The sequence below is a fragment of the Bos mutus genome, chromosome 13 (genome assembly GCF_027580195.1).
Source record: "Bos mutus isolate GX-2022 chromosome 13, NWIPB_WYAK_1.1, whole genome shotgun sequence".
In the NCBI taxonomy this organism is placed as follows: Eukaryota; Metazoa; Chordata; class Mammalia; order Artiodactyla; family Bovidae; genus Bos; species Bos mutus.
The window spans coordinates 19687655-19707904 of NC_091629.1; the positions used below are offsets into that span (position 1 = coordinate 19687655).

The following is a 20250-nucleotide window of genomic DNA, read 5'->3' on the forward strand; positions in this document are numbered from 1 at the left end:
ATCCTGTGACTTTTTCTAGCTGGAAAATCTGAATAGAGATGTGCTTTGTATTTTAATATTGTTTTCTTTTCTAAATTTTTAATATTTTTCATAAGAGCCATATATTTTTATATTCAGAAACATTTAATAGTTTTATGTCCTGCGGAGGAGCCTGGTGGGCTACAGTCCATGGGGTCGCTAAGAGTCAGACACGACTGAGTGACTTCACTTTCACATTTCACTTTCATGCATTGGAGAAGGAAATGGCAACCCACTCCAGTGTTCTTGCCTGGAGAATCCCAGGGATGGGAGCCTGGTGGGTCGCACAGAGTCGGACACGACTGATGTGACTTAGCAGCAGCAGCAGCAGCAGACTGGCTGCAAAAGCATCTTTCTTTTTTTTCTTAAGATGATACAGAAATTTTTATTTATCTCTGACATTTTTCTTTAAAGTCATTTTATCTTAAAATAGAAGCTTCCTTTTTTTTTTTTAATTCACGATGCTCTTTTATTTTTATATTTTAGTGAAATTTGTATTGAAGTATAGTTGATTTACAACATTGGGTTAGTTTTTGCTGCACAGCAAAGTGACTCAGCCATACATATGCATACGTTTTTAATATTCTTTTCCATTATGGTTTATCACAGAATATTGAATATAGTTCCCTGTGCTATACAGTAGAATGCTGTTTATCCATTCTATACATAATTTTTTGCATCTTATAACCCTCACCACCCCAGCCCCCTTAGCAACCACAAGTCTGTTCTCCATGCTAGTCGATTTCTGCTTGGCTGGATAGGTTCGTTTGTGTTACTTTTAGATCCCCATGTAAGTGATACATGGTACCTGCCATTCTCTTTCTGAGTCACTTAGTGACAGTCTCTAAGTCCATCCACGTCACTGCAAGTGGCACTCATTCCTGTTTGTGGCTGCCTAGCACCCCACTGCGTGTGCGCACCCATCTTCTTTGTGTGTCCATCTGTTGAAGGACGTCTAGGTGCGTCCACGTCTGGGCTATTGTGAATCGTGCTGCTGTGAACACAGTTGTGCATGTATCTTTTTGTACCATAGTTTTGTCCAGATATATGGCCAAGAGTGGGAGTGCTGGATCATATGGCAATTCCATTTTTAGTTTTTTGAGGACCCTCCATACCGTTTCCCATAGTGGCTGCATCAACCTACATTCCCACCAACAGTGTGGGAGGGTTCCCCTTTCTTCACACTCTCTCCAGCATTTGTTATTTGTAAACTTTTTAACGATGGCCATTCTGACTGGTGTGAGGTGGTACCTCACTGTAGTTTTGATTTGCATTTTCCTAGAGGATGAGATGGCTGGATGGCATCACTGACTCGATGGACGTGAGTCTGAGTAGACTCCAGGAGTTGGTGATGGACAGGAGGCCTGGCGTGCTGTAATTCATGGGGTCGCAAAGAGTCAGACATGACTGAGCGACTGAACTGAACTGAATGATTAGTAATGTTGGACATCTCTTTGTGTACTTTTGGCCACTCGTATATGCGAACCGTGAACTTCCTGATGTTCAAGCTGGTTTTAGAAAAGGAAGAGGAACCAGAGATCAAATTGCCAACATCCGCTGGATAATGGAAAAAGTAAGAGAGTTCCTGAAAAACATCTATTTCTGTTTTATTGACTATGCCAAAGCCTTTGACTATGTGGATCACAGTAAACTGTGGAAAATTCTGAAAGAGATAGGAATAACAGACCACCTGACCTGCCTCTTGAGAAATTTGTATGGAGGTCAGGAAGCAACAGTTAGAACTGGACATGGAACAACAGACTGGTTCCAAATAGGAAAAGGAGTACTTTTTTAAAACAGGCTGTATATTGTCACCCTGTTTATTTAACTTATATGCAGAGTACATCATGAGAACCGCTGGACTGGAAGAAACACAAGCTGGAATCAAGATTGCCAGGAGAAATATCAATAACCTCAGATACGCAGATGACACCACCCTTATGGCAGAAAGTGAAGAGGAACTAAAAAGTCTCTTGATGAAAGTGAAAGTGGAGAGTGAAAAAGTTGGCTTAAAGCTCAACATTCAGAAAACGAAGATCATGGCATCTGGTCCCACCACTTCATGGGAAATAGATGGGGAAACAGTGGAAACAGTGTCAGACTTTATTTTTCTGGGCTCCAAAATCACTGCAGATGGTGACTGCAGCCATGAAATTAAAAGACGCTTACTCCTTGGAAGGAAAGTTATGACCAACCTAGATAGCATATTCAAAAGCAGAGACATTACTTTGCCAACAAAGGTTCGTCTAGTCAAGGCTATGGTTTTTCCTGTGGTCATGTATGGATGTGAGAGTTGGACTGTGAAGAAGACTGAGCGCCGAAGAATTGATGCTTTTGAACTGTGGTGTTGGAGAAGACTCTTGAGAGTCCCTTGGACTGCAAGGAGATCCAACCAGTCCATTCTGAAGGAGATCAGCCCTGGGATTTCTTTGGAAGGAATGATGCTAAAGCTGAAACTCCAGTACTTTGGCCACCTCATGCGAAGAGCTGACTCATTGGAAAAGACTCTGATGCTGAGAGGGATTGGGGGCAGGAGGAGAAGGGGACAACAGAGGATGAGATGGCTGGATGGCATCACTGACTCGATGGACATGAGTCTGAGTGAACTCTGGGAGTTGGTGATGGACAGGGAGGCCTGGCGTGCTGCGATTCATGGAGTCGCAAAGAGTCGGATACGACTGAGCGACTGATGTGATTTGATCTGATCTGATATCTTCTTTGAAGAAATGTCTATTCAAGTCCTTTACCTATTTTCAATCAGATTATTTTGTTGTTGTTGAGTTATACAAGTTCTTTATATATTCTGGCTGTTAACCTCTTATCAGATATGTGATTTGCAAATATTTTCTCCTATTCTATAGCTTACCTTTTCCCTCTGTAGGTTGTGTACTTTGAACAGAGTTTTTAACTTTGATGTAGTCCAATTTATCTATTTTTACTTCTGTTGCCTAAGAATCATCTTTTATGCCATCTTTTTAATTATGTAACACAACATTGAAGAAAGAACATACAGAGACATACAGTTGACAAATGGGTTTATTAAGAGATCTTCTACATCACAGGTCATCAGGATATGGAAATTAAAGTAACAATGAGACAGCACTTCATGCCTATTAGAATGGTCAAAATCTGAAATGCTGACATCACCAAATCCCAGCAAGGTGCCGCATACATTGTTGGTGGGCGTGCAGAATGGTAAGGCACTTCGCAAGTTTCTTACAAAACTAAACATACTCTGACCATATGATTATTCTCCCAAAGAGTTGAAGCTTATGTTCACACAAAAAACTGCACAAAGATAGCAATAGAAGTTTTATTCATAATTGCCAAAACTAGGAAGCAACCAAGATGTCTTTCATTAGAAAAATGGATAAATAAAATATGGTACATTCCAACAAGGGAGCACTGTACAGAGCTATAAAGAAACGAACTACCAGGTCAGAAAAAGACATGGAGGAGCTTTAAATGTATATTACTATTACCAAGTAGTGAAGGAAGCCAATCTTCTACTACTAGAAAAAGCTACTGTATAATACTAACTGTATGTATGCCACATACTGTGTGATTCTGGCTAGATGATATTCTGGAACAGGTAAAAACATGGAGATAACAAAAAGATCAGTGGTTGCCAGGGGTAGGGAGGGAGATAAACAGGCAAAGCACAGAAGATTTTTAGTGAAAATAATCTTTATTATGTTATATATAATGATTGATATATGTCATTAGGGGCTTTCCTGGTAGCTCAGCTGGTAAAGAATCTGCCTGCAATGCAGGAGACCCCGGTTCGATTCCTGGGTTGGGAAGATCCCCTGGTGAAGGGATAGGCTATCCACTTCAGTATTCTTGGGCTTCCCTGGTGACTCAGATGGTAAAGAATCTGCCTGCAATGTGGGAGACCCTGGTTCAATCCCTGGGTTGGGAAAATCCCCTGGAGAAGGAAATGGCAATCCACTCCAGTATTCTTGCCTGGAGAATCCCGTGAACAGAGCAGCCTGGCAGGCCACAGTCCATGGGGTGGAAAAGAGTTGGACACGACTGAGTGACTGAGCACATTTGCATGCATGTTGACAATGAGGGAAACTTTACACGTGTGGGGCAAGGAGATATGTCGGAAAATCTCTGTGCTTTGCTTTCAATTTTGTTGTGAAGCTAAAACTACTTTTAAATAATTGCATTTTAAAAAATAGATTCCTCAAAAATACATATACTATATATAAACACATAGAAAAAGATCTAGAAAGAAATACAATAAGGCTTAACAGTGTAGTCTGATTTATGTGAATATAGTGTTTATTTTTGTTCTATATTTGACTTTCTACAATGTGCTTATTCTGTTCTGGTAACAATGAAATGTTTTAATTTTTTATATTGAGATTTAGACTCATAGGAAGCAGAAACAATGCACAAACTATCATGTATCCTTCACCCAGCTTCCCTCAAGAATGACATCCTATATAATGTAATGTAACATAAAACCCAGGGAATTGACTTTAATGCAATATTATTAACTAGACTGGGGCTTCCCAGGTGGCTCAGTGGTAAAGAATCCACCTGCCAGTGCAGAAGATGCCGGCTCCATCCCTGGGTCAGGAAGATCCCCTGGAGAAGGAAATGGCAACCCACTGCAGTATTCTTGCCTGGGAAATCCCATGGACAGAGGAGCCTGGTGGGCTACAGTCCATGGGGTTGAAAAGAGTTGGACACAACTTAGTGACTAAACAACAATTAACTACATTATCTCTTTCTGTTGTCACCATTTTTTTACACATTTATTTGTGTCTGTATACACAGGCACATATAATTCTATGTCATTTTATCCCATGTATAGATTCATGTATTTGTGTAAACACCATCACAATCAAGATACAGAACACAGACATTTTTCTGGCTGTCCAGTGGTTAAGACTCCACCTTACAATGCAGGGGCTGCAGGTTCGATCCCTAGTTGGGGAACCAAGATCCCACATGCCACACGGCTAAATTTAAAAAAGAGAGAAAGATATATATATAAAACACAAAGGAATTACCTGACACTGTCCATTTATGTTTGCACGCTTCTCCCCAATCCTTCTACATAGGCAACCACTAATCTATTCTCCTATTCTATAATTTGGTCATTTCAAGAATATTATATCCACGATCGCACATGTGTAACCTTTTGAAATCGACTTTTGTCAGTAAATATAACGCCCTTAAGATGAATCTAGGTTGTTGTATATTATCAATAGCTCATTCTGCATAGTAAAAGTTTTATTTTTAATCAGAATATATTTGAGTGTGTATCCCACCTGAATTTAAAATTTAAATTTAAAAAACATCTGTGTGTCCCTGTTTCCAAATGTGAGGCTAGAGTCTGGAAACCACAGGTAGAGGAGCTTGTTCTCAACCCCCATAAAATTCTAGCCTGAAAAATTAATCAGGCAGTTGGTGGCATGGCTGTGAATTGTTTTAGGGCAGAGACTGAGGGACAGTTATCCTTCTTGTCACTCCTTTAGCCCCACTCAATGCTTTTCCACTCAGGGAATGTTCAGGAAGCACTTCTTAACATGATTCTCATTCAGCACTTGGCGGTAGGCTGAGGGTGAAGGTGCACGTCTTCGCTAAGAACAAGTCACGTCAAGCCAGCGTTGTTTTTGGTTTATTTTTAATAGGGCCCATACCCTAGCATGTGGTTTCCCAGGCAGTGCTAGTGGTAAAGAACCTGCCTGCCAATACAGAAGACATAAGAGATGTGGGTTTATCCCTGGGTTGGGAAGATCCCCTGGAGGAGGGCATGGCAAGCCTCTCCAGTATTTTTGCTTGGAGAATCCCCATGGACAGAGGAGCCTCATGGGCTACAGTCCATAGGGTCGCAAAGAGTCAGACACAACTGAAGTGACTTAGCATGCACTGCCATACACTAACAGGCTTCCCACGTAGCTCAGTGGTAAAGAACCCACCTGCCAATGCAGGAGGTGCAACAAAAATCCCTGGGTCGGGAAGGTCTCTTGGAGTAGGAAATGGAAACCCAGTCCAAGACTCTAGCCTGGAAAACCCAAGGACCGAAGAGCCTGGTGGGCTACAGTCCATAGCGTTGCAAAGAGTTGGATGTGACCGAGCACGCATGCGTACAGTAGCAGGCACAGAAAACGCACTTTACAACATCTCCTATAATTGTTGGAGAAAAGGAATAGGAATGAGACTAGGTTGTGATCCAAGCCTGAATGAAAACCCCATGCCTGGTAGGAGCAAGGAGCAAGCAGTTCTAGGAGGCCATGAGCAAAGAGGCTATTTTGGAGTCCTTGGGTTCAGGTTCCAGCTCTGCTGCTCTCCTGGTTCTGGCCCTCTGGAAAGAGAATAACTCTCAGCAGAGTGTAATTCAAGCACACAGTGATGCTCATAGGATATAAGGCAACCACAGAAGCTAGTGCAAAACCTTGGGGCTGGAATAGAGGGGTTCCCGCTACATCTGAGAGGGCCAGGGAAGGTGCATTGGAGCCCAGAGGGAGAGTCAGGTAGAACATCTGGAGAGGTGCCCCGACAGCGGGGAGCCAGGGGAATGCACAACTCAGGTTCACTCTTCAGCCCCATCCCGTCTCCTGCGGAGGACCACAGGGCTCAGAGCTGATGCTCATGAGTCCCTGCTCCAGGTACACTGAGGAAGGAAGACTAGGGTGAGGAGGGGACCTGGATGAGCAAGGAAAGGCACTGGCAGAACCATTTACTAACTGTGTGACTTAGGGAGGTCACTTGCCCTCTCTGAAGCTCGGTTTCCTAATCTGTAGAGTCAGGATAGTAATATTATTGCCCCTATAGAGTTGATGTGAAGAATATATTGTTTTTTTTTTTTTAAGGAATAAGTTATTTAAAACACGTAAAGGACCTAGCAAGGAGGCTGGTAAGAAATTTCAACAAATGGCATTGCAATTATTGTGCTATTACTATTATGATTCAAGTAGGGAAACATGGGAGACTTCCCTGGTGACTCAGACAGTAAAGAATCTGCCCGCTATGCAGAGAGAAACGGAGCTTAGAGAGGAAGGTTTGGATTTGACCAAACAGTGGGACAGTGAAATATTTGAGGCAGCCTAGCATGTATGATGATAAATACCACCACACTCAGTAGGTAGCTCCTCTAGTGTAAAAATGGGCAGCGACCAAAGTGATGACGAAATCCCAGGCTGCACATGCCACCATTTTAACACTGGAGAAAGAGAAAAATGCTCTTACCCACCAGGACCACCCCATCCCCAATCCTCCCACCTGCAAACTGTGGCTCCATGGTGCCAGTCTGTTTTAGCAAAAGGACCGTTTGTTTAAATGAGCCTGCCAAGTGAGAGGATCCAGATGTCTCCTTTTCTCTCTTTTTGAAAAAGCCACAGATAAAAATAAGCCCAAGATGGCCTGTTTCTGCCATGACTTACAGATAAAAGACAGTTGCCTTCTAAACAGACCTGCAATTAATCAACATTGGGACCTTAGGAGAAATGGATCAGGGAATCAGCTCAGGGGATTGTAGGACCTGCCAATTCTACCCATCCAGGCATTGAAGGTAAATTATAAGCTATCGGGAGATTCCATAAGCCGCCATTTCCCTGCAAATAACTCGGGAGGAAAGTTCAAGTCAGCAGAGATACAAGTTACTCAGAAGGTACAAAGTCCATCCAGGGTTCCTTAAAGAACAGATACATCATCCCAGGCCAGATGCTCTCTAGAACAAGGTTGCCAGATTTAGCAAATAAAAATCCAGAACACCCAAGTACACTGGAAGTTCAGATAAGTGACAATTTTTTAGTGTGTGTCCCAGGCAATATTTGGGACACTGTTAAAATAATTTGTTACCTGAAATTCAAATGTAACTGGGCATTGTATGTTTTTCTGGCCCAGGAATGACAGGGGTGGTGCTGAAAGGGTCACAGCTCAAATTCCAGAGGTCTCACACTGGTGGCCTCCAGGCTCTATGAGGCTCACGAATGTGAGTTGTTCAGTCTTCACCACTGATAAAATTGGAATCGGTAGCCAACATTTTAAGGATTTCTGGCTTTCTTTAAAAACTGGAAGCTCCGGCCATGCTGGTAGCAGCTGCCCCATTATAGTAACATAAAGACAACAGAAGGGAATGTGGAAGAGTGGAAATTAATTACCGATAATGTTAGATTGAAAGGATCATGGGCAAATTTGGTTTTGGTTGGTTTGTTACACAATGAGTGGTGGTCACAAGATCAGTAACCCGAGCTTTAGGCCTGGGGAGCTCGATCTTTCTCAGGTTCCCCACAATGCTGGCTGCAGAATCTGAAAAGCTGGCCCAACCACCATGCTCCTCTGAGCCATCTTCCCTCCTCCTAACCGAGGCTTCACGTTCATGTTGGAGAAATGCGTGCGCACAGCGCCCCCTGCAGACGCAGGCTGGAGATGCAAGTTCTAGAAGGGACAAAATCAGTTCAGTTCAGTTCAGTCACTCCAGTCGTGTCCGACTCTTGGCGACCCCGTGGACTGCAGGACGCCAGGCCTCCCTGTCCATCACCAACTCCTGGAGCTTGCTCAAACTCATGTCCATCGAGTCGATGATGCCATTCAACCATCTCATCCTCTGTCGTCCCCTTCTCCTCCTGCCTTCAATCGTCCCCAGCATCGGGGTCTTTTCCAGTGAGTTGGTTCTTCACATCAGGTGGCCAAAGTATTGGAGTTTCAGCTTCAGCATTAGTCCGTCCAATGAATATTCAGGGCTGATTTCCTTTAGGATGGACTGGTTGGATCTCCTTGCAGTCCAAGGGACTCTCAAGAGTCTTCTCCAACACCCCAGTTCAAAAGCATCAATTCTTCTGCACTCAGCTTTCTTTATAGTCCAACTCTTACATCCATACATGACTACTGGAAAAACAATAGCTTTGACTAGACGGACCTTTGTTGGCAAAGTGATGTCTCTGCTTTTTTGATATGCTGTTTAGGTTGGTCATAGCTTTTCGTCGAAGGAGCAAGCGTCTTTTAATTTCATGGCTGCAGTCACCATCTGCAGTGATCTTGGAGCCCCCAAAAATAAAGTCAGTCACTGTTTCCATTGTTTCCCCATCTATTTGGCATGAAGTGATGGGACCGGATGCCATGATCTTCATTTTCTGAATGTTGAGCTTTAAGCCAACTTTTTCACTCTCCTCTTTCACTTTCATTAAGAGGTTCCTCAGTTCTTCTTTTTCTGCCATAAGGGTGGTGTCATCTGTGTATCTGAGGTTATTGATCTTTCTCCTGGCAATCTTGATTCCAGCTTATGCTTCATCCAGCCTGGCATTTCACATGATGTACTCTGCATATAAGTTAAATAAGCAGGGTTGGCAATATACAGCCTTAGTGAACTCCTTTCCTGATATGGAACCAGTCTATTGTTCCATGTCCAGTTCTAACTGTTGCTTCTTGACCTGCATACAGATTTCTCAGGAGGCAAGTAAGGTGGTCTGGTATTCCCATCTTAAAGTTCTTAAAGAACTTTCCACAGTTTGTTGTGATCCACATAGCCAAAGACTTTGGCATAGTCAATAAAGCAGAAGTAGATGTTTTTCTGGAACTCTCTTGCTTTTCCGATGATCCAACAGATGTTGGCAATTTCATCTCTGGTTCCTCTGCCTTTTCTAAATCCAGCTTGAACATCTGGAAGCTCACAGTTTACGTACTATTGAACCCTGGCTTGGAGAATTTGGGGCATTACTTTGCTAGTGTGTGAGATGAGTGCAGTTGTGCAGTAGCTTGGACATTCTTTGGCATTGCCTTTCTTTGGGATTGGAATGAAAACTGACCTTTTCCAGTCCTGTGGCCACTGCTGAGTTTTCCAAATTTGCTGGCATATTGAGTGTAGCACTTTCACAGCATCATCTTTTAGGATTTGAAATAGCTCCACTGGAATTCTATCACCTCCACTAGCTTTGTTTGTAGTGATACTTCCTAAGACCCACTTGACTTCACATTCCAGAATGTCTGACCCTAAGTGTGTGATCACACCATCGTGGTTATCTGGGTCATGAAGATCTTTTCTGTACAGTTCTGTGTATTCTTGCCACCTCTTCTTAATATCTTCTGCTTCTGTTAGGTCCATACCACTTCTGTCCTTTATTGTACCCAACTTTGCAAGAAATTTTCCCTTGGTATCTCTGATTTTCTTGAAGAGATCTCTAGTCTTTCCCATTCTATTGTTTTCCTCTATTTCTTTGCATTGATCACTGAGGAAGGCTTTCTTATCTCTCCTTGCTATTCTTTGGAACTCTGCATTCAAATGGGTATACCTCTCCTTTTCTCCTTTGCCTTTAGCTTGTCTTTTCTCAGCTATTCGTAAGGCCTCCTCAGACAACCATTTTGCCTTTTTGCATTTCTTTTTCTTGGGAATGGTCTTGATGCCTGCCTCCTGTACCATGTCGTGAACCTCTGTCTATAGTTCTTCAGGCATTCTGTCTATGAAATCTAATCCCTTGAATCTATTTGTCACTTCCACTGTATAATCATAAGGGATTTGATTTAAGTCATACCTGAATGGTCTAGTGGTTTTCTCTACTTTCTTCAAATTCTAGGTCTGAATTTGGCAACAAGGAGTTCATGATCTGAGCCACAGTCAGCTCCCGGTCTTGTTTTTGCTGACTGTATAGAGCTTCTCCATCTTTGACTGCAAAGAACATAATCAATCTGATTTCGGTGTTGACCATCTGGTGATGTCCATGTGTAGAGTCTTCTCTTATGTTGTTGGAAGAGGGTATTTGCTATGACCAGTGCGTTCTCTTGGTAAAACACTGTTAGCCTTTGCCATGCTTCATTCTGTACTCCAAGGCCAAATTTGCCTGTTACTCCAGGTATCTCTTGACTTCCTACTTTTGCATTCCAGTCCCCTATAATGAAAAGGACATCTTTTTTGGGTATTAGTTCTAGAAGGTCTTGTAGGTCTTCATAGAACCTTTCAATTTCAGCTTCTTCAGCATTACTGGTCGGGGCATAGACTTGGATTACTGTGATATTGAATGGTTTGCCTTGGAAATGAACAGAGATCATTCTATTGTTTTTGGATTGCATCCAAGTACTGCATTTCGGACTCTTTTGTTGACTATGAGGGCTACTTCATTTCTTCTAAGGGATTCTTGCCCACAGTAGTAGAAATAATGGTCATCTGAGTTAAATTCACCCATTCTAGTCCATTTTAGTTCACTGATTCCTAAAATATCGATGTTCACTCTTGCCATCTCCTGTTTGACTACTTCCAATTTGCCATGAACTTCCTGATGTTCAAGCTGGTTTTAGAAAAGGCAGAGGAACCAGAGATCAAATTACTAACATCCGCTGGATCATGGAAAAAGCAAGAGAGTTCCAGAAAAACATCTATTTCTGCTTTATTGACTATGCCAAAGCCTTTGACTGTATGGATCACAATAAACTGTGGAAAATTATGAAAGAGATGGGAATACCAGACCACCTGACCTGCCTCCTCAGAAGTCTGTAGGCAGGTCAGGAAGCAATAGTTAGAACTGGATATGGAACAACAGACTGGTTCCAAATAGGAAAAGGAATACGTCAAGGCTGTATATTGTCACCCTGTTTATTTAACTTATATGCAGAGTACATCATGAGAAACACTGGACTGGAAGAAACACAAACTGGAATCAAGATTGCTGGGAGAAATATCAGTAACCTCAGATATGCAGATGACACCACCCTTATGGCAGAAAGTGAAGAGGAACTAAAAAGCCTCTTGATGAAAGTGAAAGTGGAGAGTGAAAAAGTTGGCTTAAAGCTCAACATTCAGAAAACGAAGATCATGGCATCCGGTCCCATCACTTCATGGCAAATAGATGGGGAAACAGTGGAAACAGTGTCAGACTTTATTTTTCTGGGCTCCAAAATCACTGCAGATGGTGACTGCAGCCATAAAATTAAAAGACGCTTACTCCTTGGAAGGAAAGTTATGACCAACCTAGATAGCATATTCAAAAGCAGAGACATTACTTTGCCAACAAAGGTCCATCTAGTCAAGGCTATGGTTTTTCCTGTGGTCATGTATGGATGTGAGAGTTGGACTGTGAAGAAGGCTGAGCACCAAAGAATTGATGCTTTTGAACTGTGTTGTTGGAGAAGACTCTTGAGAGTCCCTTGGACTGCAAGGAGATCCAACCAGTCCATTCTGAAGGAGATCAGCCCTGGGATTTCTTTGGAAGGAATGATGCTAAAGCTGAAACTCCAGTACTTTGGCCACCTCATGGGAAGAGTTGACTCATTGGAAAAGACTCTGATGCTGGGAGGGATTGGGGGCAGTAGGAGAAGGGGACGACAGAGGATGAGATGGCTGGATGCCATCACTGACTCGATGGACATGCGTTTGAGTGAACTCCAGGAGTTGGTGATGGACAGGGAGGCCTGGCGTGCTGCGATTCATAGGGTCGCAAAAAGTTGGACACGACTGAGCGACTGAACTGAACGGAATTTGCCTTGATTCATGGACCTAGCATCCAGGTTCCTATGCAATATTGTTCTTTATAGCGTCGGACTTTACTTCCATCACCAGTCACATCCACAACTGGGCATTGTTTTTGCTTTGGCTCCATCTCTTCATTCTTTCTGGAGTTATTTCTCCACTGATCTCCAGCAGCATATTGGGCACCTACCGACCTGGGGAGTTCATCTTTCATTGTCCTATCTTTCTGCCTTTTCATACTGTTCATGGGGTTCTCAAGGCAAGAATACTGAAATGGTTTGCCATTCCCTTCTCCAGGGGACCACGTTTTTCCAGAACTCTCTACCATGACCCATCCATCTTGGGTGGCCCTACACGGCATGGCTCATAAGTTCTTTGTTAGACAAGGCTGTGGTCCATGTGATGAGTTTGATTAGTTTTCTGTGATTGTAGTTTGCCTTTTGTCTGCCCTCTGACGGGTAAGAAGAGGCTTATGGAAGCTTCCTGATGGGAGAGACTGACTGTGGGGGAAACTGGGTCTCGTTCTGATGGGTGGGGCCATGCTCAGTATATCTTTAATATTTTGTTGATGGGCAGGGCTATGTTCCCTCCCTGTTGTCTGACCTGAGGCCAAACTATGGTGGAGGTAATGAAGGTAATGGCGACCTCCTTCAAAAGGTCCCATGCATGTACTGCGGCACTCAGCACCCCTGACCCTGCAGCAGGCCACCGCAACCCACACCTTCACTGGAGACTCCTGGACATTCCCGGGCAAGTCCGGGTCAGTCTCTTGTGGGGTCACTGCTCCTTTCTCCTGGGTCATGGTGCACACAAGGTGTTGTTTGTGCCCTGCAAGGCTGTTTCCCCAGTCCAGTGTAAGTTCTGGCGGCTCCATGGTGGGTTAATGGCGACCCTCCAAGAGGGCTTATGCCATACCCAGGTCTGCTGCACCCAGAGCCCCTGCCCCTGTGGCAGGCCACTGCTGGCCCACACCTCTGCAGGAGACGCTCAGCACTCAAAGGCGGGTCTGGCTCAGTCTCTGTGGGGTCTCCTGGTGTGCACAAGGTTTTGTTTGAGCCCTCTGAGCATCTCTGGTGGATATGGGGTTTGATTCTAAATGCAATTTCGTCCCCCTACCATCTTACTGGGGCTTCTCCTTTGTCCTTGGACGTGGGGTATCTTTTTTTGGTGGGATCCAACTTTCTCCTGTGCATGGTTTTCAGCAGCAAGTTGTAATTTTGGAGTTTTTGCAGGAGAAGACGAGTGCACATCCTTCTACTCCACCACCTTGTAGATGTTTTAGGGATAAAACAGGATGGTAGTAAACAAAGGTGGGGTATGGATTAAAGAGAAAATAATTAACAGTGTGGCACATGGTAAGCGCTCAATGAGCTCACTTCTTCCGTCACTCCAACACAGATCTTCTTCCATGTCGATGTGGCAGGAAGATTTTATTCACTAGATATGAATTATGTTTTGGGGCTTCCCTGACAGCTCAGTGGTTAAGGCTTTGCCTTTCCCTGAAGAGAGTATGGGTTTGATCCCTTGTCAGGGAACTACGATCCCAGGTATTTCCAGCCAAAAGGCCAAAACATCAAACAGAAACAATATTGCAACAAATTCAATAAAGATTTTTAAAGTGGTCCACATTGAAAAAAAAAAAAAGAACAGAGGGGATGTGGGCAACAGCATTAAAAAAAAAAAGAATTGCGTGTCTCTTATGTGCCAGGCCTGGGCTAAGTGCTTTACAGACCTGATTTTACTGACGCTTACAACTCTCTGAAGCAGGTGTTGTTATGAATCCCATTTCACAGATGAGGAAACTGAGGCTTATAGAAGTAAAGAAGGTGCCTAAGGTCCCTCAGCTCAGAGGACAAAGAAGTAGGATGAGTCTGGAGCATCAAATGTTTAGTGAGACTGAAGCTGGGGAGACAAGATGCAAAAAGTTTGAGCAGCTAAGGCCTAACATTGCCTGCGGAGTTCAAAGAAGCAGTAATATCAAAGGTGAGAGATTCAAGCTGGGTGGAAGCTCTCTAGCGAATGTCCCCAACCCTGGCTGGTAGGCATTCGGGGCCACTTCTGACCTCAGAGGTGTTTCACCAAGGAAGTCAGAAGAATTTGAACTTGTAAGAACTGGAAATTGGCTCCTTCCTATAAGACTGCATTTCCATAAGAGGCTGCCATTAAGTCAAGGGTTATAGACTCAAGAGCCAGACTGACTGGGTTTGAATCCTGGCTCTATTACTTACAGGCTGTGTAACTTTAGACAAGATGTTTTCTCTCTCTGAGACTGATCCTTCAACTGACATATTTAAGAATACAATCTACCTCACACAGTTGTTGGAAGAATAATGTTTTATTACATGTGAAGAACTGTAATTAACACACAGTAAGAGCACAATAAATGTCAGCCATTTGCTGTTTAGTTGCTAAATGGTGTCCGACTCTTTTCAATTCCATGGACTGTAGCCTGCCTGACACCCCTGTCTGTGGGACTCCCACATCCCCTATTCCTACAAGGGCAAGTGTATTAAAGAGGGAAATACACCAATGTGGGGAAACAGAAAGCACATGAGCTGCCTGAAAACATGCATACAAGGACTTCCCTAGTGGCCCACTTGCCATGACTCACGCTTCCAGTGCAGGGGCACAGGCTCAGTCCCTGCTCCGCGAGATCCCACACGCCCACACGCCATGGGACAATGAAGCCCCGGCACCACAACCACCTGTGCCTGGAACCCGTGCTCCCCAACAAAGAAATCACTGCGGTGAGAATCCTGTGCAGCCCTAGAGAGCAGCCCTGTTCACCTCCACTAGAGAAAAGCCCGCTCGCAGCAGCGAACACCCAGCGCAAACCAAAAATAAATAAATGAGCTAAAATAAAAACATACATACACACGTTACTCAGCCACAGCCAATTATAAGGTAAGAAAATGGGCCCACTCTGACCAGATCTTCCAAATTTTCCTTGAGAAGCCACACTGGCCTCCTTTCTAACAAGCAGGTTTTCACCTCAAAGCCTTTGCACTGGTCTGTTCTATCCCACCGATAAACCACTCACTCCCTGATCTTGTTCAGCTCTGTACTCAGATGTGCAACTTTACATTTCTATTCCTTTTCCTCACTTTAGTTTTCTCTATTGCACTTTATTAAATATCATAACTCAGTGCATTATTTTTTACTGTTCCTCCCTCTACTAGCAATGTCATGTCCCACGCAGGCAAGTTATTTTTTCCCAGTACTGTATCTGTAGCACCTAGGAACAGAGCCTGACACATGGTAGATACCTGATAAAGTTACAGAATGGATCACATGAGTGCATTTTCTTAGGAAACATTCTGTGGACTCAATATGTCTTCAGGTTTCCCGTTTGAGTGACGGTTCAAGGATTCATTTAATCAGTTTTGCCTCACTGAGCACCTAGTATGTGCAAGAAACAGCTTTAGAAACTGTAGGGGATGCAAAGAGCAGAAAATATTTGTTATGGTAAAAGGCAGTAAGTTGTAGACAGAAATGGAGTCAAATTTTAAGTCAGGGTGTGTGACCTGATTCTGTCTCATACAGATTTGGGGAAGCTCTCTGAGCCTCAGTTTCCTCATCTATGCAATTAGACTGGGGACCATGGTAGTTCTCTCCTCACAAGGCTGTTGTAGAGTAACAAGCGTGCAGGTCAAGGGCCTTAGCAGTCCCACAAGGCACTCAGTAACATTTAGAGTGACCTACTTTGGGCCAGGCACGGTCACGTGCCATGGAGGGGCCACAAAGGAGTGAAAGCTGCTTTCTACATGGAGTAATGCAGGTCTCTAATGCAGGGAGATAGATGATACATGTGCTACATAAACATATAATGTATGTATACTGTATATGCATTGGCACCACTTGTTACACAGTGAAAGACAAAGGGGATAGAAAGTGGGGGGGATGATTGTTTACTATAGGTCCCCAGAGAAGGTGGCGTTTACGAACCATGCAGGGGCTAGGGCTGGTCATTCCAGATTGGAGCGAACCTGAAGGACAGTTAAGAGATCTCATATGGCTGAAAGAAGGAAAAGAGATGAGGTCAGAGGTTACAGTGAGGAAGATGGTCCAGGCCATTGACTCCACCTGTTACCAACCATGTAAGGTGGAGAGAGGACAGGTGGGAGAGTATATTCACAGCATACAGAGAATAGATGGTGGATCCAACAGTAAAGAATCTGCCTGCAATGTGGGGAGACCTAGATTATCCCCGGGACAGGAAGTCACCCAGAAGGGAATGACTACCCATGACAGTAACCATCTAGTCAAAGGTATGGTTTTTTCAGTAGTCATGTATGGATTGAGTTGGACTATGAAGCTGAGCACTGAATTGATGCTTTTGCAATATGGTGTTGGAGAAGACTCTTGAGAGTCCCTTGGACTGCAAGATCAAACCAGTCAATCCTAAAGGAAATCAACCCTGAATATTCATTGGGAACTGATGCTGAAGCGGAAACTCCCAATACTTTAGCTACCTGATGATGCTCATTGGAAAAGACCCTGATGCTGGGAGATTGAAGGCAGAATGGAACAAAGCATGAGATGGTTGGTTGGATGGCATTACCGACTCGATGGACATGAGTTTGAGCAAGCTCTGGGAGCTGGTGATGGACAGGGAACCTTGGGGTGCTATAGTCTATGGGGTCACAGAGTCCAGACATGACTGAGCAACTGAACTGACAGTATTTCTGCCTGAAGAATTTCATGGACAGAGCCTGGTGGGGGCCGTGGCCAACACTTTCTGTGTGGGATCCACCTTTTAACTCAGTATCATTTGGTTCAAAGTCTTTCTAATGACTCAAGAGAACAGCATTTTCATTTAAAGGATTTTATTTTATTTCTCTAGACAGGAAGGCTACAAAGTAAAATAACCAAAACAGCCACAAGCTTTTTACCTCTACACACTTAGGTTACACAACAACCCAAACCTTCATGCTTCATGCTTCAGAAGTAAATGTACATTTTTCTCAAGAGGCCTTGCATTCTGACTCCACAGTTGAAACTCCTTAAAAAGAAAGACACATCACAATCAGTACTTCATTAGGATGCAAATGGCTACTTGTTTGGGATGTCGGAGTATCTAAACTTCAGGAACTAGGAAGATGTACAGGTAAGTACCAGACCAAGGAGGGAGGCTTCCAACCTGGGGTCTGCCCATCAAAGTCAATATTGTTCCTGATATGCCAAATATTGATTCTACTCAACATTCTGCATGAAATAAATGCAAAAGATACTTTAGGGACAAATGGAGGCATCTGAATGTAAAGTGGATAAGCAGGCATACAAAGCGTTATGTTTAAGAAGGGAGGCAGAAGGTAAAAAACTGTCTCCTTGATCTGCTCACTGTGATGATGCAAGGCAATAGTTTTAAAATATTTACTTCTATTGATTTGGCTGCACCAGGCCTTAGCTGATGCACATAGGATCTAGTTCTCTGACCAGGGATCAAACCCAGACTTCTTTGCCACTGGACAGAGGAGTCTGTCCGCCATGTTTAAGAGGCCCATGGAGTAATGTACTGAGGTTGGCATCCAACTAACAGTGTTAAGAATTCAATCTTTCATAATGAATTACAAGCCATTTGGAACTCAACTCAAAAGGTAACTTGGAACCCTACTTGCAACTGGTCCCCAAGTCACTCCCAACTGGGCAAACCCAACACTTCTCTACCCGCAACACAATCAGTTATCATTTTACCAAGGGGTTAACACCTAAAGGGACAAAAATTTACAAAAATCTTACCTGTTACAGAACTGAACCAAACTGCAATCAGGCTGCCATCAACCTATGTAGGCCCTGATGTACACAGGGCTCTGGTCCTGTAGGAAAGTAAGAGGAAGCAAAGATAAATGACTTGAATGATGCCGGGGAGGAAATCATAGGGCAAGCCCTATTACCAGTTTAAAAAAAAAACCACCCACACAGAAAGTCAGTGGTAAGCAGAAAACAAATAGGAGTTATCTTTGAGGCCAATGCATCAGACAAAACTGGCTAATAGTTCAGTTGGATCAACAGGGTCGATCTGATGGGGAAAAAAGTTAAGTCATCAGCTGCAATGGCCATACAGAAAAGTAGAACATAGGGGGATAATCCCTTCAAAAAAAAGCGGTTAAATAGATATGACTTACAAATTCTCTCCCAATCCTGGATCCATCATGGTCCATTCAATGCCTGTTTGCTGCCAACAGTGAGCCTGAGATGCAAACATTGAAACATGACCTGTAAGTCAGCTAGATGCAAAAGCAGTGGGGGGCAGAAGAGCTGCCCAAGTTGGCATATCAGACAGAAACTGGCTTAGAGAAGTTAGATCAACATGGTCGATCTGTCGGGGAAAAAAGTTCAGTCATCATTAATGCCAGCAGGAACCTCTTGGACTCTACAAGGCAAACACCCCAGCTTTCTGTACTTAACATGTGATAGAGACCAGCATGGCTGGCCAAGAGCTGTGGGAAAATGGTTGGCTTTTACTTAAGTGACTGCAGCGTTTTGATCATCACACTTGAATGCAACATGTCATCACTTCTAACACAGCAAGGTCTAAGGAAAACTGTCTCAGAGATCCCAACATTAGGGTGGCATTTTTGACTCAGTTTTAAAAGTTTAACCTTTGAGAATTAGAGTAACATGGTCAAAAGAAACATTTGGCCTTCCTTAAAAAAGCAATATCATCACTGTATTCACCCACTTGGAAATTTAAGTACAAAAAAGCTGTTTATTACTAAAAAAGGGAAGGAACGGGCATCTGAGTATGTGCCATAAGGAGCATTTTAAAAATTAACACCGATTCACTTATCCTGGCTCGAAATGTGGCTAACACATATGTTTTTGTGAATTATAATAAAATGAATCCAGATTACCTCAAGAAAATCGAGTAACTAAAATATGCTTATTAGTAATCCTTACTCTCTTTGTTCCCCTGCAAGGCGGCCTAGCAAACCAAGAGGTTCCTCAGAGCACAAATTCCTGCAACAGGTCAAAAACATAAGAAAAACGTGCTTACTCCAGAGGTCAGGAAGCTGAAGGTTGTGCCTGTCGACACGTGGTTCCCTTTGAGCCCCAGCAGGGACCCCTCCGCCAAGATTCATTCTGTAGCGTCTGATCACGCAAATCTGCGAACCAACAAAGAAGGTCGTCAGTCGCCATCTTTCCACAGTCAGAAGAGAACAGGGCACCGCCTTTTGAGGCCGGTGTTATCAGAATTAACTGGCAAGTATTCAAAGACATCAACATGGTCGATCTGATGGGGAAAAAAGTGAGTTCATCATTTACACCGGCCGAGGAATCCTAGGTTTCTTCAGCTCTCATTCATCTCCCCAACGACGCTTATTCAGTCAGAGGAGAGGGGAGCACCGGGAGAGACGACGGCACAAAGAGGGAAAAGGAAGCGCAGAGATGTAGAAGCGAGGTTTCTACTCACCACATACAGTAGTAAATTCTGATTCCAGGGTTGAGACGACATCGGATGAAGAAAAGACAGCAGACCACAAAGAAGACAAAGCGCCGCAGACGCGAAAGGAAGAACAGCGAGCGAGCCTCCCTTAAGTAGCCAGCGGGGACTCTCACGCCTGCGCACTGGCTCCGAGGCGCTTCCTTTTCCCCGCCCCCGCCAAGCCCGCGCCGCGCGAGGCCCTCTGGGAAATGCAGTCTCCGCGCCGCCCAGACGTAAGAGGTCTAATGGTCGTCCAGGCAGCTTTAGCCCCGCCCTTTCTCTGTACCTACTAGGCCTCCGGGTGCCGTCGGCCTTGTCGCCATGTCGCGCTTCACAGGCACCGAGCCTTCCGCCGGGTCCCCGCTCCTTTGGGGGCCGCTGAGGCCTA

At 43.9% G+C, this 20250-nt stretch overlaps 1 long non-coding RNA gene and 3 other non-coding genes across 4 annotated transcripts; all 4 read right to left on the reverse strand.

The window, feature by feature from the left end:
* Positions 1-17245: 17245 nt before the first annotated feature.
* LOC106701030 (uncharacterized) lies at positions 17246-20010 on the reverse strand. Its single transcript, XR_001351589.2, has 5 exons — positions 19851-20010; positions 19434-19542; positions 18562-18626; positions 18176-18252; positions 17246-17438 (listed from the first exon to the last, which is right to left on the reverse strand). It is a non-coding gene; the product is annotated as an uncharacterized lncRNA (long non-coding RNA).
* Positions 18402-18493, reverse strand: LOC138990569 (small nucleolar SNORD12/SNORD106). Its single transcript, XR_011466699.1, has one exon. It is a non-coding gene; the product is annotated as a small nucleolar SNORD12/SNORD106 (small nucleolar RNA).
* LOC138990571 (small nucleolar SNORD12/SNORD106) lies at positions 18703-18793 on the reverse strand. Its single transcript, XR_011466701.1, has one exon. It is a non-coding gene; the product is annotated as a small nucleolar SNORD12/SNORD106 (small nucleolar RNA).
* LOC138990570 (small nucleolar SNORD12/SNORD106) lies at positions 19617-19708 on the reverse strand. The gene has a single exon (XR_011466700.1). It is a non-coding gene; the product is annotated as a small nucleolar SNORD12/SNORD106 (small nucleolar RNA).
* Positions 20011-20250: the final 240 nt, after the last annotated feature.